The 21,632-nt window shown below is 39.1% G+C and overlaps 1 long non-coding RNA gene across 1 annotated transcript; it reads right to left on the bottom strand.

The window, feature by feature from the left end:
* Positions 1–644: 644 nt before the first annotated feature.
* On the bottom strand, positions 645–11,797 carry LOC306832291. Its single transcript, XR_013780206.1, has 2 exons — positions 11,275–11,797; positions 645–926 (listed from the first exon to the last, which is right to left on the bottom strand). It is a non-coding gene; the product is annotated as an uncharacterized lncRNA (long non-coding RNA).
* Between the last annotated feature and the right edge of the window lie 9,835 nt (positions 11,798–21,632).

Genomic DNA, 21,632 nt, shown 5'->3' with positions numbered 1-21,632 from the left:
CTGTTATTGTAATCTGCCGAAAATCTGTGCACCACGGCTCGCAGTGAACTGGTTGGACTCCACAGCAGCGCTGCACAGAGGCCATGTAAAGGCCGTCACGTGCGTGACTTCTTCTAGCAGATTGACGGAACTATTTAAAACCATGTTAATGATTTGAGTGCAAGCCTAAAAACTAATGCTTTCACTAAAAATACAATAAACAGTGTCGTATGTTGTATTCAAAACACATACAGTAGACAGCAATTTGTTTGTTTGTTTTTTTATTTCAAGTGTGCAGACATGTAAACGGATGTACAAATTAACATTTCATTTTATAACAAGACTGTCTTGGAGATTACTTAAATCTGTGAAATTAATGTACCTGTAAGGATCCTTGGAGTTCACAGTGTAGTTGGATTCTCTGACTGTGAGTGGTCAGCTTTGCTTCAGCAGCACGATCAATACTGGAGGCTTCAGCTAGAGTCTTAACTCCAATATTTACGTGCTGCTACAGTAAAGCGACCAGCAGATGACAAGAGAACTCCATTAAGTTTTTCAGTATCAGATGAACAATAATCAAGGTGACCACACACTAGTCACAGTAAACAAGAACACTTCAAATGAGTGATAAACAGGCAACAAGTAACGCAGTGTGGATGGACAGGTTGTGTTTTCAGGCTTTATTGCGGCAGCACAGTATGGCCTGCATCTCAGTGTAACCCACAAACCATTCCGTGCTGCTACAGCATTGCCAGAACTGCATCCACGGTCGGTCTGCTTCCCGCTCTTATCCTCCAGTTTTAATTGCACTTTTCTTGTCCTGCAGACTTCTGGTCCAACCAAACGGCCACAGGCTTATCAACTAACATTTCTATACTTAAGGCGCGCCGATGGTCAGCAGCATCGTTTGCAGTCTTCCTCCAAAAGCAGGCGAGGAGGTTCTTCCCCTGAAACACACAATAACAAAATTAAGCTTAGTGTGATTGAAGTCAGCTTGTGGAAACTTCAGCATCAGAAGGGCTACATAGAACCAAAAGTTTGGGACCCCAGAAAGTTACATGTACACAGTTAAAGAGCTCAATGCGACAGCACAGCACGTCTAACAGACCCCACTTTGTGAAAACTCGACTAAATCTTTTGAAACCGGGCTGCTGAGTGTTGCACCTTTTTAGACATTTAGAATTGATGTCTGCAGTCTTCACAATTTATTTCATCCAAACACCGGAGAACTACTTCCTTAATGATGTATAATGTCTGTGCAGGTGGAACCCCAAAAGGCTCTGTCCTAAACTGCTGCCATGAAAACTTTGAGCCAACCAACCTTAGGCCAAGCTTGTCCTATGACCAGCCATCGGTTACTGAAGTCACTGTATAGATTAGCAGGACATGTGCAGACTACTTCTGCATCGAGTCAAATCAAACAATTGATTGCAATACAGTGGAAATATAGTCTCGGGTTTTACTGGTTATAAAAGCAGCACAACTTCCTACAAACCTTAAGGTCAGATAAATTGCACTGGTGACTGTAGTGAATAAGCAGAATGGAGTGTGACACAAAGATGAAATACATTAGATATTTAAGTAGACAATGCGATGTGCATGTAACAATATGAAAACAGGATGGCAGAGTTAAAAGTCACTATGGACTTCATTTTTATTCCCGGTAGCACAAAGTGTAAAGTTAGCTACAGAGAGAGAGGTCCTTATCTCATTCAGTGGTTCTTACAATGACAATTACAGCTTTATTGTAATATATAAAATAAAATTGAAAAAAAAAACAGAAAAAAAACAGCAGTTCATTCCTTGAAAACTTTTTCACTGTGCTTAAGTAATCCACTATTTGATTTAAAATTGGCACTAAAACCTTTTCAATAAAAGAGAAGATACTAAAACCTTATGAAAGACTCATTCACAATTCTAATGAGTGAAGGTTTGTTTTTTTTCCCCCTTTCTTCAGTGTTCGTCACTAAAAACCTCATCAGTATTACAGTACTTCCATAGCTGTCACCCTGGTCATTTACAACATGCGTCAACATCAGTAGCAAGGTGTTGTACACTGTCCTGGTTAAAGTGTTTAACATATCTGGATCCTTAAACAAAGCTCCTCTAACACATCTTACTGTGTGAGTGAAGGTGTAAAAAACAAAGTCTGTCCTCTTAGTCCCGTAGGACATTGGCTCCAATGATTGTGTTGCCACTAGAGGTCTCAATGGACCTGTAATTGTGACCCTGGTCTGAAAAGGACCTGATAGCTTTTACCCAAAAAAAGTGCAAACACATTTTCTTTTTTTCATATGTTCTCAAACACACAAGCTTACAAAACTGCCCCAAAACTTCAGAGCCACTCAGAGCTGATGGCCATAAAAAAACCCAAGGCTAATGACACAATATAAAAAAACACAATAGTAGAAACTATTTGTTTCAATGTTCTGTCCCAGAGAGAGTTTTGTCAGGTGGAAAGAAATCTGCAACCACAAATAATAATGATAAAAAAAATAAAAATAAAACACACCTGCACAAGATCAGACGGTCAGCTAAAAAAATGTATTAGTTTCCGGAGGTATTCTGTGGGATAATTACACTCAGGTTATAAAAAAATAAATAAAACAAATAAATAAAAGAAAATGGAAAGGATATAAATTTGTGTGGTTTATTCTTGCATTCAAAAAAACGTTTTTTTTTTTTTATTGACCTTTAGCTTCAGATGTCAGTATACCACAAACACCACTCTGTAGTCTTAAAATGTTCCCAAGTCTTAATGACATTACCATGCAACAACACAACTGAGCCCTCCCCCTGAAAAAGCCACTAATCGCTCACAGATAGACTGCACATCTCAAACACCAGATGACTTTAGGTCACAAGTCAATCTTAAACCTCTGTCAGCTTAAGAACAAATGTAAAGCAGTTACACTGACCGTGCGAATTAAGACTGACTGTGCAAATTAAGAATTAAGATATAGAAAATGAAATCAGGTTGTTCTTATGTTGTCATTAATGTCAATTTATATAATTATGAAAAGCAAAGATCACAAACTAAATTCTCTGATGCACAACACATTGGAGTAACACGTATGGTATAGGATGCAACTCATCCATCTCTTGAGGCAAATTAATTGCAATTCTGACTGATGGACATTATACAACAATTATATATTAGATATATTTAAAAATCATGTTGGTAGAAAACACGGGTTCAGCAATATTTGTCAGAAGTCAGACACACCTGACAGTGTCCAGAGGGTGTGAACACTTGTTACAAAAAAAATACAATTAAAATGTGTTATACAGCTTGGCCAAATGTAAACATTCATCATCACTTGTATGCCTCAACAACAAAAAGACCTTCATCTCTCAGCTTACCAAGTTAATGTTATGTCAAAGTAAATAAATATTTTCAGCATTCAATGTGGGTTTACCACCACAAAACTTGACATCAGTGTTGAATATTCATCTGATCTGTGAGGCGTGCATCGATAGAATGCCTTCATCGTCACTGGACAAAGAATAAATAAGCAGGAGTGCTGCTTTTGAAACAGGTGCACGATAATGAGTAAAACAACAAGTCTCCCTGTATCAGGCCCAGGCTAATAAGGTCCACACCTCGACAAAAAACAGAGTCAACCATGACAACTACTGCCAATGAAAATGTTATGAACAAAATAATGAATAAAAGTCAGTTTGCTGGTCTTCTTAAACATAATTTATCAGGCCATGCTTTACTCAGTCTAATAATTTTTTTTCTAACATTTACTGTTAAAGGTGTACAGGCGAGAGAACTGAAGAGTAAAGGATTTTAATTATCACGCTTAGAATTTATGAGTAAATTAATTTTAAAAATCTAAAAAAATATCTAAAAAAACATGTATAGCTTCTGTCCTTCGCAGGTTCACTTGAAGACTACAGGCCTGCTACGTCCCCTTTTTCATTGTTATACATCAAAAAGCATGGTGTGTATCTGCAAGATGCACATTTGGAAAACGTGATAAAAGGCACAACATACACATGCACTTCCCCGGTTTAGTACTTGAATTTAGAAACAGAATTTCAGCTGAATCATTTCCTTATCTTCCCTTAAGTGTACATGCTGAGCATGATCTATGCTCAGACAGTTTTGTATGAATTACTGTGAAGACCAAGCCATGAATCCACTTTACATAGTCCATATTTTTTTAATTACTTAACGAAAAGGCTATTCAGGTAAGCTGTGTATTTTCCCTATAAGCTGATAATTTCTTTACAAATCCCAGTATTGTTCACATCAATGACTCTAACCTCTCCCTATCTTTCTCCCTCTTCTTGAAGGAAGCATGCCCAGACATGTCACCTTCACTACTCAGCCTTTTTAACCCGTTCCTACGACGTCTGCTCCCTGTACAATGGCCTCAAACAGTCACCTGACCCCAGGGTTGAAGGTCAAGTAACCTCCTTCACTGCAGTGGGTACAGGGATGTGGACATGACAACTCATCACCTCCTCTTCAGTTGTCTGGGCCAGCCTCTGTTGTGTAACACCGTCTTCTGCCGGTATAAGCACAAACTAAAAGGAGATCTACAAAAGTATCAGCTGTGTGTGTGTGTGTGTGTGTGTGTGTGTGTGTGTGTGTGTGTGTGTGTGTGTGTGTGTGTATGTATGCATGTACCGGGGCTCTTGAGTGTTGATAATATTCACAATGAAAAAAAAATTCACATGGAAAGACTGCACATCTAGATTTCCTATTGCATTAATAAAGTTTGCTTTCTATAACCACCTGGACAGAGGACAATTATCCTGCAGACACAATTGCTATTCTTAAAGCCCTAAGAGTAAAATCATGAATAAATACGACATTTTTATTTTTTTAAAGCAACATCACAATGAAGGTAAGAGTAAGAACACAATGTTTTTTTCTTTTTTTCACTTTGGCATCAAGACACACAAAGGCAACACAATTACAGACCGACCACTTGAAACATTTAAGCTGAATAAACATCAGGTAATAGGCTCGGCCAAACATTGTTGTCTTCCGTTTGGCTGGACAACACACACAGTACAAAGAAGTTATGCTCATTGAGGCACAAGTTTATAAGGTGTGATAAAATGTTTCATCGGCTACCAGGGCAGAGTATGCACAGCATGGGTTCTCTACAGTAGTAAAAGCAGATATAAAACCAATTACAAAGCATGATAAAGCAACAACGTGCAGTAACCATATTGTAACGTAATAGAGCTCCACCACAACTACTTTGAATGTGAATATAAAAAATTAAAATTAAAATTGATGAGTCTACTTCATTGTAGACCAAGGAGGATAAAGAACTGCTCAGTTGCATACACAAAATAGCTCAGTAATGGGATGAGTTATTTTTTTATATTTTATTTGCACACCTACATTTTTTTTTTTTTTAAATCCATCATTGAAGGCAAACCGAAGCCCAAGACATATCATGTCAAATTAGTGACAGAAACATTCGTAAACGTGTGGAAGGGATCTGTCACAGAATAAACACATTTCACAGGGCAACATTAACAGTGACCTCTCGGAGTCATTCTTTACAGGTAAACTCCGCCCCCTTAACTGTCAGCTAGGATTGTGACAGACCGACTCCTCACATTCAGGAGACACAATATCCAGGAAAATCTATTAATTCAAACACTGGAAAAGTTTAAGTTTGGTTCAATAATTTAAAAATATATAAATACTATGTGACAGACCCCCAGTGCTGGTTTGGTTAAAAGACAACAGTCATCTAACACGTAAAGTCAGTATATTATGAGTCATTGTTCTTTTTTCTGTAAGTGAGAACAGCTCTAACATCACGTCAGTTTGTCTGCATAGCTTTAATGATAGATTAGGACGTTTTAACCACAAAACAAAAAATGTGGATCACATTATAAGGTTCCCCCATGACAAATAGTGTCGAACACAAGCAGGTCCACTAAGTGTCTGCTGTAATATTTAATCCAAACACAATGTCTGTACCTGCCTCTGTATAAATGTATAAAAAAGCTTGTTACCTCAGTTTAACACATCTCCAAACCCAACTCATTTCTGGCCTCACCACTTATTTACTACATCATATGAACTAATCAAGCTCACACAAAAGACAGACAAGCAATAAACAGGATGCAGACAAAGCAGTACACTGTGATGCAACTCAAAACTTTGACCTGAGGAAACTTTTTTTTTTTCTAAAGCCCTGGCTAAGACCATTAAATAGAAAAATCTAAAACTTGATAGAACTACAGACTTTCACATGACTTTTTTTCAGTTGCAGTGTAAACTCACCGAACCACCAATAAAGCTGAATTTTAAAATCCTATTTACTGTGTTCATTGTTGAAAGTACAGGCACACATTAGCAAAAGAGGGGAAAGAGGAAGCTAAGTAAAAGTGTTAGAGTTGAATGGCACACCCATAAACTTGTGCACCAATTACACAGACTATATTTGGGTTTCTTTTTCTGTACATATTCCAACTCAAGTGCCCTGCCTGAATGTAGAAACTACTACTACTTCAGAGTAGGTGTAAAAACAAGGAAAATATTATTTTACAAAAAAATGAGGATTCTCTATAGGACTTTCTTTGGTTGTAACATTGTCCACAGCTTTTGCACGTCGACACAAAAATAGCTAAAATAGTTTATATGTAGGAAAGGCTCTAGAGACGGCTTCATTTAATGTAAATGGTGATCTAATTATTCTCTGGTGATTTTATCACATTTCTGATTGGGCTTGACAACCTTACTTAAACTGTACAGTCAGACACAGAATCATTGTGAGCCACAAACAGAAAATAAAAAATAAAAACCTTGAATATTATTATTTAAAACACACTAAATTGTATACAAGGGCAGAACTGTACATCAGCCCAAAAAAGTCTGTGACCCAGTGAGAAACTATATGGTCTTTCTCCACCAAAGCACCCAGCCTGGCTCAGAGGGTGACTTACTCACTAGGTTAGGGCATCTGAAACACAAACCACCAGCCACCAATATTTAAGGTTTATTATAAATATTTCCAATCTAAGTGCATACATGTTAATATTGTGAGCTTATCAAGCACCCTCAGGGAAAAAAAGGCTCGTCAGCAGAAATAAAAACACCATGTGTGTAGTCAGGGGAGCAACACTCTTGCAATGTCAGATCTTAGTGCCAGTGCTGTTGCAGGTTATCATATTACTACCTGAAATCTAATTATCAAGCAGAGAATTCACCAGCACTTTAACAGCTTACGTGTTGTTTCTGAATATGCAGTTCATGTCCAGGTGCTTCTGTCTCATAACAAAACAATAAAAGGGAGTAAGTATTTCAGTGAAAATGATGTATACTTTTGACCTTTTAAAAATCTCAACTAAATTAAAAAAAAAAAAAAAAAAAAAAAAAAGTTATTAAGGACTAAATTGCATTTACCGTTTACAAGTGATCTCACTTTGGCAGGCCACAAAATTCAAACCACTTTATGATTTTTCCTCAGTGAAAACATGGGAAAGTGTATTTAAACCACAACAGCGCCTCAGAAAATTAACTTAAAAAAAAAATAATATATATATATATATATATATGAAAGAAAAAAAAAATCAATGCAAACTAAATAAACTTTATATATAACATTGTCATGACTTTTGACAAACAGGTGTAAACCTGGTGCATTACAGTGATGTGTCATCTGCTGTGCTGTATGCAAAAACCAAAGCCAATGCAAAACATACGCTTGTCAGAAGAGACCTGGCAATCTAAAATTCAGCTACACTGCCACTGTTTATCAGCTGAAATTTTATGCACATCATGCAAATATATAGAAACTCATTGTCACATGTAAACTTGAAGTACATTTCAATCTCCACTACTGACACTAAAACTTCAATTATATTTTCTTGAGAAGTCACTTATATGCACATAGACAATTTGACAGCTTATATTTATCACTGTTGAGGCAAATAACTAAAACCAATACCAGCATCTGGAAACCAACCAACTAGACTCGCAAAAACCTGTTCCCATCACAGCAAATTTGAATACTATAAAGTTTGTGCTGAGTGTTGCAGAAAGAAGGAAGAGAGAGGGTGGGGGTTCAATGCAGCCTGGCTATAACACATGTGAGCAAGTACAAGAAGAGAGGGACAGTTTCACCAGGAAATGGGGGTGGGAGCCCATTTTGCCGGAGGGGTCTGAGAAGACAGAATGATGAGTCACACAATGTCATGCTAACAGTCTGAAACAGCACGGTGCTCTGCAAAGAGAGTGCAAAGGCAGATACCAGAGAACGGAGGGGAGACTAGACCTGTAGCATTCAAAAGAGATTAACTTCAGGCTGAACTAAAATAAAATCTGTAAAAATACATAAATACAGATTCACAAGTGCTTCCTACTGGCAAACAGAAGTAGTATGTGCAACATTAATACACCTTCTTCATTTGAGAACATCAACATGAACTAAAGGTAAGAAACTGGTGCAGTGTACAGTTTATATTTAACAAAGATTTCTGACAATAAAATACATCTTTGACAAAGTGATACCTCCTACCCTCTAGAGACTAGATGCAACCAATTCAAACCCAGTTTAATTTTTCTCCAACAAGAGTCACAGCTCTGTGCACACACCACAGACAATATTGTAAAACTGAGTGAAAAGTTTGCCAACAAAATTAAATGAGTTAACCACCAATGATGTGTCAATTCAAACAGCAAGTACTGTTTTTAACATGCACTGAAGCCTTTTTACTCATAAAATGTATATGTAAAATATTTACAGTTTTACAGCCAAACACTAAATAATATCTTTATCCATTTATGGTGTTAAAAAAAATGACTTCCTTCATTAAACTATTATCAGCTATGTTTCTGAATTCACATGGTGGACTGATAGAAAAACAATTTAGACTTTGGGCACAAAGCAGAGTGTTAGGTGTAGTGCTTTTTTTATTTTTATTTTTAATAAACATATACATACAGTGGAAATTTGTTTTTAGAAAAAAATAAATAGAACATTTACTTAAAAAATGTAAATGTGCCCTGCCCTTCATGTATACCCATTCTACACTGCAATGTAGACATACTTTCAAATACACCTTAACCTGATTGTAAAGGTCTGAGCCGTGACACCCATTACACAGTAGATCAATATATTAAGATTCAAACTTACAAACTATTCTGAATTACTTTTAAGCATCATATGAGGACATGACAGTTAAAAAACTCGACATGTAGCATAACATAAACTTGGATTGATATTTGTTCCCTATCAATTTTAAACACACAAGCTGATGTACAAAAAATATTTACACATTCGACTTTTTAAAACTGCAAACATTATAGATGTATCACATTTGGAAATTATCATACTATTAATCAGGTTTCCTACACCCACAAGTTTGCTTTTTCAGACGGACATGTGTTACAGTCAAGTAAATTCCTCCCTCTTTTGCTGTATAATACGACTTAGAGAAGTTTTCACCTCATTTCATGTTAGTTAGTGTTCCATCAAATAAATACCCCCGAGAAATAAAATAGATCGTACTATGTCCACTTCCATTGGAAAGATGCTGTCCCATTTCTACAGCAATTCTTATACCAATGGTTCAATCTGCATTTTGCAGTGAATAAAGCTTCAGCTTTGACTCATATTTAGTCCTATTTCATCTTAGGTTGTGTTATTTAATTAAAGTGGAGCAAAAATATTAACCTTACTGCTGCAGAAAAAAAATATATGGCAAATAAAATTACTGGAAAAATGCTATTAGTAAGCAGACTGTCATTTGTGACGGCCAAGTGGGGGGTTGGGGGACATTGCAGGAAAAAATTCAATGCAGTCTGCCACATTTTTTTTTTTTTTTTTTTTAATAAATGGAGTTCATCTGAATCAAAATATTTTCCTTTCAGATATTTTAACATAATACTACACAGCTATTTGTTTAAATGAATGCAGCTATTCTAAAGATAGGAGGGCCTGGCATTATGTAACACATTAAACCGATCTCTACTTAGAAGGAAGTAGAAGGGGCGGGTTCAGACACAATTATATAGAGCCTCTCTTTTCCTCTCCTCTGCTTTATTAGTCATTATGAGAAGCAAAAGGCAAAAGAAAACGCCACACAAACAACCTCTCCAGTAACTAAGGACCAGGTCCGTTTTGTCACTCTTTACTGAACCGATTAGACCCCCCCCCTCCCTTCAATGTACTTGAATTGAATCAGGGTACATGGCACATAGAAAGTGGAGCGATGAGAGGTTTAGAAAAAAAAAAGAAAAAAAGGCAGAAAATTTGACAAAAACCTTCCTCATATCACATGCGCAAAAAAAACAAAACCTCTCAGCAAACCAGGAGCAGCTACGAACAACACGATTCTTTTTTTCTCTCTACACATCTAACATGCATTCAACTTTTTTCTGATCGTCTAACAAGACGAATCAAGCTGAATCATCTGAAGTCAAGACTGTTTGCCACTTGGCTGAGAGACATCATTTCAAGTTAATTAAAGATACGCATGTCTGTTAAAAAAAACTGCAAAAAAAAAACGAAGAGTAGGAGGAGACTACGTTAATTATCTGGTGATGGGTTAAGGTGTCATGTTATTCAAAAAATTTTTTTTTTTAAAAAGGATGCGCTGGTTAACGTTACTTCAAACAGACCATCTCAACACAAACGCAGTAAAAAAACCCCTCTTTTTAAGGGCATCATCACTGACTGAGAGGTCAAAGAGTATAAACTTACCGACTGTTCATTTTCCGTCAAAGAATCCCCAAAACAACAACGTCATATATGCCTCGTCTCATCTCGGACAAAAAGTCTGCCATAGGTGACACGCTTAGTAAAATTAAGTTCCCACAACAGGCACTGTCTGTCACGGTCTCTCCTATTGATTTTTTTTCTTCCCTCCTCCCAAGCCTGTATAGGTGCCGTGTGCATTTGTTGACACTGCCGACTGTGCTTCTCCTTTGCTGCTTTTTTGCACCTCCCGCTCAAAACCAAAGCGAGAAAAAAAAATTACTCCAATATTGTTCATGTCTGATGTAAACCATTTTCCTTAAAAGTATCTCTCCTTCATGCTTAGTAATTTCCCTATCACTCTTTTCTTTCAAAAATACCCCCCCCCCCCCTTGCATGAAACAGACGACAGTATGAGCGCTTTCTATTTTACGGTTTCAGCGCAGCAAAGTCTCTCTATACCTGCTAGCATGCTAAGCTAAAAGGCTATGAGAAGTAGAGGCTGGCCAAACGGCTAACGTCTCCCCCGCCGCGGCCGGTCTCTTCTCTCGGGTCCGCCGCGTACAGTGTCCGGTAAAATGAAGCAAAAATAGTTTGTGGCTTGAATTACCTGTGTTTCCATTGGAAATACGCGAGTCCCCCTCTCTCTCTAAAAATTTAATTTTGAGCGCTCGGTTTCTCCTCCCGTTTCAGCGACAGCAGCAGCATCCTCCTCTCTCCGCCGCTGCCGAGGCAATCGCTGCTCACTCGAAAATGGCGCCGAAAGATACACTCCTCATTCAAATTCGATAGAGCCTCCCATTCTCCCTATTGGCTTAACGCGGTGTGGATTCCGCGCAGCTGATTGGACGATGAAAATGCACTCTCGAATGATCTCGCAGCCCACGCAGCGTTGAACAGAGAGAGAGAGAGAGAGAGAGAGAGAGAGATGGAGAGAGAAATTAACCCTTTAAGCCCCTCGTCGACATGTACAGTAACCACCACAGCAAAAAACCCTTTTCGTAAAAACTTGTTCAAACCAGTTTGTTTTTGTTTTTTTTACAATATGAAATGACTGCCACTATTCTTGGTAACTATGAACCATTGGACCAGGAAGTTTGTGTAAAAGTCACAAGAGGTACCACAGAAGCACATAATAAAACAAACAAACAAAAAAAACCAGAAGTTTGAAATAAGTGAAAAGTGCAATGAGGTCAACTGAAACGTCAAGAGAACCTAAAGAAGCTGCATTCACACGACCAAATATGTACTTAACATGATCAAAAAGTGTTAAGTTGCATGTAGCCTATTGATTAGAATTTATGTTACAAGAAGAATTTGAATTTGTCAAGTGTTTTTTCCCACTCTACAAAGCCTCTCATCATATAAGTACAAACATCATATAAGTGAAGTTATAAAGCCCTGGTTTTAAGTGCATGACTAAAAATGCAGAGACATGCAATTGGCCTCCTGGTTAAAATACACAGTTCATGATTTAGATAGCATTTATTAAAAAGTAGCCTTTTATCGCACTTAAACCCACTGATTATTTTTCCAAACAACATTCTGCCAGTTACAGACAGCAACTCCGGACATTTTTGGAAGATAGTATGCTTAAAGTGTTTAGAATTTAGTTAACAGGAGCCTTTCCCTCAATTTCAGACACTTTTCAACTACATCAAATAGGTAAATATTGTACTATTTTTCTGCACATCATTTATCACATTTGACATCAAAATACACAAGGTATTCTTTGCAGATGCAGTTTTACTTTTCATACATAAGGTACCTTCAGGTGATCTACCATTGTGTTTTGAATGAAGGACTGTATAGTGTAGTAATTTTACATTGCTGTAGTTTAAGTTAAGTAAGTAAGACACTTCTGTGTCCTATAAAAACATGAATTGAGACATTTTTGTAAAGGTAAATAAAACACATTTTTTAACTGTTGTCATATAAACCCACTATTTCCAGTTTACATAAAGCCTGCAGACTTTATAGCAAATAGTATAAGGAGAGCTTACGGCATGAATGTTGACTTTTTGGCGTATAGGAATAGTGAATTACCCACTTCATGATACTTTTCATACCATCCTCCATAGAAGTGCATGAACATCTATTGAAAATGTGTTCCATATTTACTGAATACATCTGCAGTTAGCACAATAGCTCTTGTCTTTGAGTGACAGGCCCGTCAAAAACAAAAGCCAAATAAAACACGTTTTTGCAGCCGACGATAACAGGAGTATAACAGCTGGTATATGCGTGTGATGAGGTCGAAAAGTAAAGGAATCTGTGAGATTACGGCCGAAGAGATGCAAGCTGTATTGGGATGTGAGGGTACAGAGAGCAAAAAAAGCATTACATTTGAATCAGTGAGGTAAAAGAGCTGCGCCTCAGTCAGCAGTTAAGTTCTCCTTCCACTTTGTCTTGACATTGCTTTCTTATCTGAAATTGCTATGACATCATATTGCCGTCTCTAATTTTAATAAAGTTTTCCTTTCAGTTGCACCCTTTTTTATTCTTATTTTTGACTGATTTCTTTACAACACCTTTCAAATGCATTTGGATATCTAGTTTTAAAAGAAACTAATTCCTTGAGTAAATTACATGGCATAACCACTTTTTATCTATTTGAGATAAGCTTGTCGACATCCTACACACAAACACAAACACACACACACGCGCGCGCAGGCGGCTGTAGTGTGTACATGCAACGGCCAAAGCAAGGACAGGTTGGGCTCTGCCACAATAACCCTGCTGTTTTCATATCTGCTGTAGCATAGTGTACCTCAGGCAAGATAAACAGAGACAGCCATTTCATCCCAATGCACATATAATAACAATACATAACATTCACCTGCTCTGTCAGTAGTAGGCCCGCCAGGCTGCAACCTGCTATTAGATTACAAGTGTGCCTAAGTAAAATAAGCAAATATTCGGGTGCAACTTTAAAAAAACAAAAAACAAACAGTTAAAGCTAACTGTTGTAAAATTGCTCTTAAACTTTACATTTCCAAACTCCTAAACTAAAAGCATAACATATCTTTGCGTTGCACTTTGTGATAGTACATAATGGGTTTTCACTTTGGACTACAAGAGCAGCGGAGGAGAGAGAGAGGGCGCCCATTGTATGTGCATTCTGGTGTAGTGTGGACAATGGGGCGGAGAGGAAAAAAACACACTTGTTTACAGATAAACTGGTTTGGACAGGAAGCCAGTAAGGAGGAGCTCTGTGTTGTTAAACAGGCATGTGGAGAGGCAGGGATGAGCCAGCAAAAACACTATCGTGACCATGGGGAACATCATGATGCGGTCCTGCATGCACAGACACAGACATGCACATATTGTAATCTGAAAAATGCACATATGCAGATCTTGGAAAAATGTTTGGTTTTGTTGGAGTTGTACAAATATTAGTAGCCCAATCTGATCAGTGACTGGAAGATAAAGTATGGTTTGTTTGGTTTCACCATGTCAAAAATTAACAGGATAAAAAGACGCCCATGGGCCCCTATTAGCTGTGCCAAACAGTAGCCAAGCTGAGCTCTGGTGAATACTATACAGTTCATCCTGCATTGTGTCACCGTCACATGAGCACACACTGCCTTCCATTAGGGCAGGAGATCCTTATGACTCACGAAAACACAAGTCACATGTCACTACACAAATGAACCATGCTACTCAGGCTGCTCGGTTATCCACGGCAGCTTTTCAGCGCGCCCAAATGAAATCACATCATAATGCATCTCTTCATTAGGAGGGTCGAGACCGAGTGGAGCTCTCCCTTGTCTTCCTCTAGATGAGCTGAACAAGAGCCGCAGTGTCGTGTGTCGTGGTGTTTGGACACAGCAGGGAACGAAACCTCGGCTGCAGAAGTTGCCACGCTGGGGCAGTTTTAGTTCAATGTAATTTGATTTCATGTTAGATGACTTGCGTGCATGCTTGGCTGTTACTCTCAGCTGCTTCTCATTCAATGAGGAGTTTTACGGGGTTTTTTTTCTCTCTCTGTCTTCTCTCTCTTTTCTCTCTTTCCTCTCATGTGATCGCCTTTCACACCACCACCAGACATGGCTGCATCACATCAAATAGACAGTAGCACAAGCAGCAGCTCACAACACACTCAGAGAGGTTAAAAGCATAGGCTTTGAGCAAGTCCTTCTATTTCAGTGAAAAAATATCTACAAAGGAGTGAATGACACCTTTGAAGACATGCTAACAAAAAGGTTGGCTGAGGTCAAAGGTCAAATTAAACCAATGATCGGTGCCCAAAATGAAAAGTTTGAGGCTGAAATGTCAACCTAAGGCACCAGAGAGCATCTATGAATTAGGTTTAGTTTACACAAAAGTGTTTTGATTTTTTTTCACACATGAAAATATCTGAACATTTTGAGCTGCATGTGTGAGGAGGACATTTTTCAACAGCGCCTTCAACAGACTTTTCCCTGAAAGCCTCTTCGTAAAAGTTGAGTCTGAGTAAGTCATTTTGCAAACAGGCAATATTCAGGAAAATTCACTGCCAGTGGTCAAGCAAGGGTGATGTCGTTCATATAAGGTGATCCGGAAGCCACTGGTGCAATCTTTATGCTCCCAAATAAGCTGCTTCATTCTCTTTCGACAAGCCAAACTTTTCTTTTCCACTCATTTCTTGTTACTAGCCCTTTTTTTTAGCTTTGATTCTGCACCAGCGCTGTAATCGAGCTCCTCTGTCGTTTTGCTTTTGCACATTCATATTGATTGCGCAATGGCGTAATAATATTGGTTTCCCAATCTGTTAATTCATATTGCGTTACGGTGTTGCGGAAGCACGATGTGTGGAGAAACAGCAGGAATCTGTCATTGTTATTTTGAAAAGGAACAAGCATCAGAATCCAAGGCTAGGATTACAATATTATTCACAATACTACAAAAAGAATGGAAAAGCACATAATGGTAAACAAAAACATAATAAAGTAGTTTCATTAGGTCTGCATGATCGTATTTTTTAAGCACATACAGTCCGTGGTTGTGTGCTGGTCACAGGACTAAATGTCATCATCCTCCCCTGCTCTCTTGCATTGAATTAAGTTGATTATTACCTACTGAGTTCACACATCAGCTCACTCAGAAAAATGTAAATTAGTTAGATAGCTAGCAGGAAAAATTCTGGGTAAAGTCGGAGTAAAAAACTAGCCGGTTTGCATTTACACATGCAGCTCACAGTTAAAATGACAGGATGTTTCCTGCAATTTTGAGCATGTATGAAAGAACCATTAAGTCATGTACTGCTTTCTGAGGCCATCATCAACTCCCATCTGACATGGAAAACGTCACGCTTTGATGGACGTAACATCCCGCTTACGCATGAACAATCCTCTATAAACTTTTCAAGTTCTGCGTTGAGACGAAAAAGTCTTGATTAAGTGCAGTGCACACGGCTACGCAAAAAAAGCTCTAATTTATATGCCAAACCCTAAACTACAAAGAGAGTTAAATTCAAACAAATGTAGACCGCTAGAGAGCAGCACAAGCAGAACTCGGAGTCCGCCATTGTTGTTGTCATCCATCTACTTGCACATGGCTAATGACTGGAAGCGTAATTCACATGGGCAAAAATCCTACTCATGTAAGGCTTTTGTAAGGAACCGCAATAGGCATGTGCGTAAGGCCATTGTTTCAAACCATGTCAACACGACTACTGAAACAGTGCCATTTTTTTAAAACTTTGCATTCTGGGAAGTTTTCAAAACCTTCTGTTTTAAGGCAATCAAAATGCTGTTGTCGACCATTATCCAAAAACTTTTTAATCCACTTCACAACAGTTCAAATCAAGTAAAACCAGAACTACGTTGTTTCCTCTCATAGGCAAACCAAAAAGCAGAAAATCTCCTTATTTCAATTCGTCATCAAGCTGTTAAAATACAGCTAATGTTTGAGTATATTTGGCTATTTATACCAGAAGATAAATCCCTCTGAAAATACTGCAAACACCAAACAGCCCAGCAGTCAAAGTGAGCAGCACTCTCACACACAGTATAAGAGACTATAGGCTTACTATATTAATGTGGCCTATTCCCTCGTCTTGGTCTTTAGAGAACACAATGAGCCCCACTGAGAACTCCAGACTAGAGAGAGACTCTCCATTGATGTCTCCTCAGCTCCCCTCCCCCTCTCTCTATGAGACATCTGTAGCAGCTGCCCCCTTGTGCTCCTGTCAGCAGGGCACAGAGTGTGTTTTTGCGTGTGTGTCGAGGTGGGGTTAGCTGAGAGGTTAGTGCGGGGCGTGTTGTGACACCTCCCCCTTTGGAGGGGTCCGGCCCGCACACTTGTGGGACATCACATTTATCAATGGCTAATAGTCACTAGCAGGTCATCCTGAAAACACAACAGCCACCTCTGACCTCTTCTTAGCACAAAGGCTGTGAGGTGGTCACACCAGCCCCTGCGGGGGTTAAAAAGTGCAAACACAATCACACATGCACCTTTAGTTTTTACACCCAAATTGGAAATCATGATAAAAAAATGTTTCTGGTCTTTCTCTCAAACAAACTTTGCTTTAACTTAATCCCATGACAAACAGTTTAGTCAAATAAAAGCGTAAAAAGAGTCCTGTGTGAGGGTCCTGCTAAACACTGTCACATGCTCGGCCAGCGAGATATTACAGCACAAAAAGCCCTTTTCATTTAGTCTCTGTATGATCTTACATTCTCACACATAGCAATCAAATTAAGAGAGTATAATTCATCGAGTAGTCCGAAATTAAATTACAAACAGGGACCAATTAAGGGAAAAACTGCATCAGAGGGAAAGATGGAGGGATAGAAGTATTTAGTACAGAAAAGGCAAGTAGATTAGAGAACAACGATGTTCCACTAAGACATGCTTTGTTTTGAGGCTGTGTGTTGAAAGAGAGAAATAAGAACTCAAATGTTAGGATGTAGACTGTGAAAGCTGCTGAGACAGAACTCGTCTTTAAGATTGTCAGGAGCAGCTTGAGTTATCTTAAATGTGAATTTTAACTCAAATAAAAAGCTCACAGCATCTATAAGGCCCCTCGTCTCATATGGCTTGAATATTACATTTTTAAAGGACCATATCCCGCCTAATGACCTGACTTTAATATAACTTGAATAATCTCACAGATTTGCACCACTCCATCCTGCACCTTGATCTGGAACCCAGCCTTATAAGAGGTGCTTTCTATACTAATGAAATTCTCTTTGCTTTTGGAAAGATCCAAATAAACTAACAACGCATGTTTTATGTCTCTTATTGGTCTTTTTCTCACTGATTGCCCAATTCCTTTAGTGTATGTTTTTGTCTTTATTGAGGCGGACTGCTGAGAGGGATTACTGAGAAGGCTAAACATAAGCAAGATCTAATCCTGAGCATGCAGGGTTACTGAAAGGCCTTGAAGAATAAGTTTTGGATGGCTGACATTAACAGCCTTATTATTTTCGATAACCAGAAGCTGGTGATTTAGGGTATGATCTCCTTACTTTCTTTATCACTAAATATGGTGACAGTTGTGCCCAAAATTAAACCACGCACTGCATGAGCAGCAGCTCCACTGCAGAATTAATAATCTCCACTGAGGCATGGAGCTGCGGTCTAACTTTTTTTAGGCTCCAAAGTCTAAAATTTGAAAACTCGCTACAATAACTACTGTCCCACAAGGTGTTTCAAAAAAAAATTGTATGCCTTTATTTAGAGATTGGACAGTGCATGGAGTCCGAAAAAAGGGAGAGAGAGAGGGGAATGACATGCAGGGTGGGAACCACAGGTCGGACTGCTCAGGGCCGCCCGCTTGGAGGACCATAGCCTCCTTAAAAGTGACGCATGAACTGACTATTAGGCTACCGGTGCCCCCCACCATGAGATTATATTAATTCTGTCTGTTACACTTCACACAAGAGATCTGGGTTTAGGTCATGACAAGTGCTTTCTAATCCAGTGATGAGCACCAAAAATAAAACTAAGCAGGTTTTGTTATTTGCATGATTGTTGTTACATGTGCATGCCGTAAAAAATATCAGCATTAAGATAACGTTCACAATAAGTGATATAAAAATAAAGTACACTCATTCACAATATGCTGCTGAGGTGTCAACTCATTGCAGTAGATCTGAGACTCCATTGTGAGTAATGTTATTGTGAGAAAGCTGCATTGTAAGTTCAGTATGAGTTATAGAGTATAAGTCGCCTGACAAATTCAATCAATATATAGCTGACTTACAGGTGACACTGAAAATCCTATGTTTCTCTACGCTGCATACAACTATCAAAGCATAGTGAATTAAATTTTGTGCAGGGAGCTGAATTATATTATTTTGCTATAATGTTAATATAATTATTATTTTACATAAGGGACCGAGTTATACAGCTTTTGGCTGCTTACAAGCTAGTTGTCTCTTGTAAGTCAAAAAGTCATCCAGGATTTTACTGAGATTTATCCTAAAAAAAAAAAAAAATCTACACCATGCCCACATCAAGGCTGTAATTGATGAATGAAGATGACTTTTGACCCATGTTTTTCTTTTGTTACACATTTGCAGGTTCATTCTCATGGCAAACTTGAATGCATGTGTAAACAATACTGTGCTGGAATTGACGTACTGAGTATAAAAACAATATTTTTCATAAAATATCCAAAACAAAGACAACTTATGGGTGACCAGAGTCATATATTACTCTGTGTCCCTGTAAAGTGACAGTTTACAATTTAACAGAGAAAATGTGTAGGCCTATATTTTAAACTAATACAGTGTTATTGCTGCTCCTGGTTAAATAAATTGAAAGTGTTGATATGACTGTTATTGAAGCACCCATTAATCATTTCTACGCACCCTTTCAGATAGGCAAATATTCAGAGAGTAGGTTGTTGTCAAGAAAACATCAGCGCTTTAAGTGTTTCATAGCTGAGTATTATTAGCACTGAAATAGCAGATTTTTTTTGACACTCTAGATAAGATTAAAGGCTACAGGCCTGTATTAGCCTGTCAATAGTCCCACAGTAAAAGCAGTCATAGGCAGTGTTAATAGAAAACTAACGGCAGCAGTATGAAACTGATTGTAACCTCTAAAATCCAGACATTAAGCTCCAAAAACAAAACTAATGTATTCATTGTCCTGCTTCTGGACTACAAATTGAAAATCCAAGCGGAAGTCCCGCCTCCCACAGTCCGCTGTTGCACCTCGATGATGTAACCACTTTCCAAATATAGCGTGTTGCTGATGGCTACGCGGCGCCCTCATTGGCCGAGTTCCCTGTCAATCACGTGACGTCAGCGCGGTCGTGTTATTATTGTAAACAGCCCGCCTGCTCTCCACCGACGCTCTGTGCCGACTACTCCATCCAGTCCTTTGTTCATGCAGCGAAAACACCGACGCGACAAAGCACCGAGCTCGTCCGCCCCAAACTGCGGAACAAAAAACCTCAAAGTAAAGTTACACACGGCTACTAATACGATGACAACATGTCGGCTCCATACATTTATCGCTGCTACGTTGCTGTAGTTGATTGCCGGGATGTTCATGCAACCGGCGAGTGCTCCGTGCTGCTGTATGAATAACAGTAATAAACTGAGAGCCTGTCAATGCACGACACTAAGTCGTATTTTTTCTTGCATTCACCTCATTGAAAGTGGTTTGAAATAAGATGGAATAAAGCTTTACAGCTTTACATTTACAGCCATTATTTAAAAAAACCCTCTTTGTCATTTACCCCATAATGTCACATTGTTTATGAAGAGTAGCTTACTTGTCATTTTTGAAAACAACATGCACACCAACACCCCCCCACCCCCACTATCAAAAAATAAAGGCCTACAACTTGTATTTCTCCTCATCAATTCGACAGTGCTGCGCTCAGGGGACTTTACTTTGTGCCCTTTATCGCGGCGAATCCTTCCAAACGACTTTATCTCGGGGAAGCTATACTTCTATTCTCAAACAAACTAAAGTAGCCGCGAGGTCACACAGCAAAAGTTGAAATGACTCCACTGAATGTTTAATGGCACTTACTCGGTCGCCTGGGTGCGTTCCGGAGTGCTCGCCTGCATCTCTCTCGCTGCTCCGCCGGCCACCGGTGACACCCTCACCTCGACGTTTTTCTCCATCCAGCCCAAGTTGACAACAAGCTTCCATTCTCCCACCAAGTGCAGTTTCAGCAAAGCTTCAAGGAAGTTGTTTCTTTTGTTCCAGTATTTTTCGGTTGCGTCAATGTTGCGAAAAGGGGGGGAGGAGGCGGAGCGGTGGATACGAGGCAACAGAGAGCGACCGAGAGAGAGGGAGACAGAGAGAGGGAGAGAGAGAGAGAGAGAAAGAAAACACACATACACACACACACACACATCTGAGCGCACTAAAGCCTACTTCGAACGCCATGTCCATTAAACGCATAGAAACCCCCTCACCCAAATCCGTGTTAAACTCGTGTAGCGCGATCGGCACACGTGCCTGGGACGAGCAGCATCCCTTCACAGTGAAACAGACGAGCTCAGACAGCGCGCGGTGGCCGGGTGCGATAGGCTATCCAGGATCAGGCTACTACAGGTCTGTGCGCCCAGTGCGCGCGAAGAGGAGCGGATACATTTGCATAGTCAAGCTCCGTAACTTGGATATACTGCCAGAACAACATTAGCATTTCTTTCTTGATCTCTTTTTGCCCGAACAGACTTCCCTCTTTTACACATAATCGAGGCTGAAGGTCCAACGCGAGCGCATGAAGGCTTCCCGCTTTTCGATGAAAAAGTCTGCTACAGTTCCCGGACGGTGCTGTGTGGTAACGAAACCCCTCCAGTAACACGTTACCACTAATAAGCAGTAGCAGTGTTGAAACTCAAGCTTTCCTTCAGCAGATAAAAAAAAACGATTTGCTTTCACCTATTTTGAGTTATAAAATGAATCCTTCCTTTCTCTTTACAGATTGACCCCTACCTGCCACAAATTCTAGGTTGCAAAAAAGTTCACTCCCTGTTTCTGGAAGCACAGTTTTTCCAAACAGATAAG

The sequence above is a fragment of the Symphodus melops genome (genome assembly GCF_947650265.1).
Source record: "Symphodus melops genome assembly, chromosome: 12".
Lineage (NCBI taxonomy): Eukaryota > Metazoa > Chordata > Actinopteri > Labriformes > Labridae > Symphodus > Symphodus melops.
This window is presented reverse-complemented; position numbering and strand designations above follow the sequence as displayed.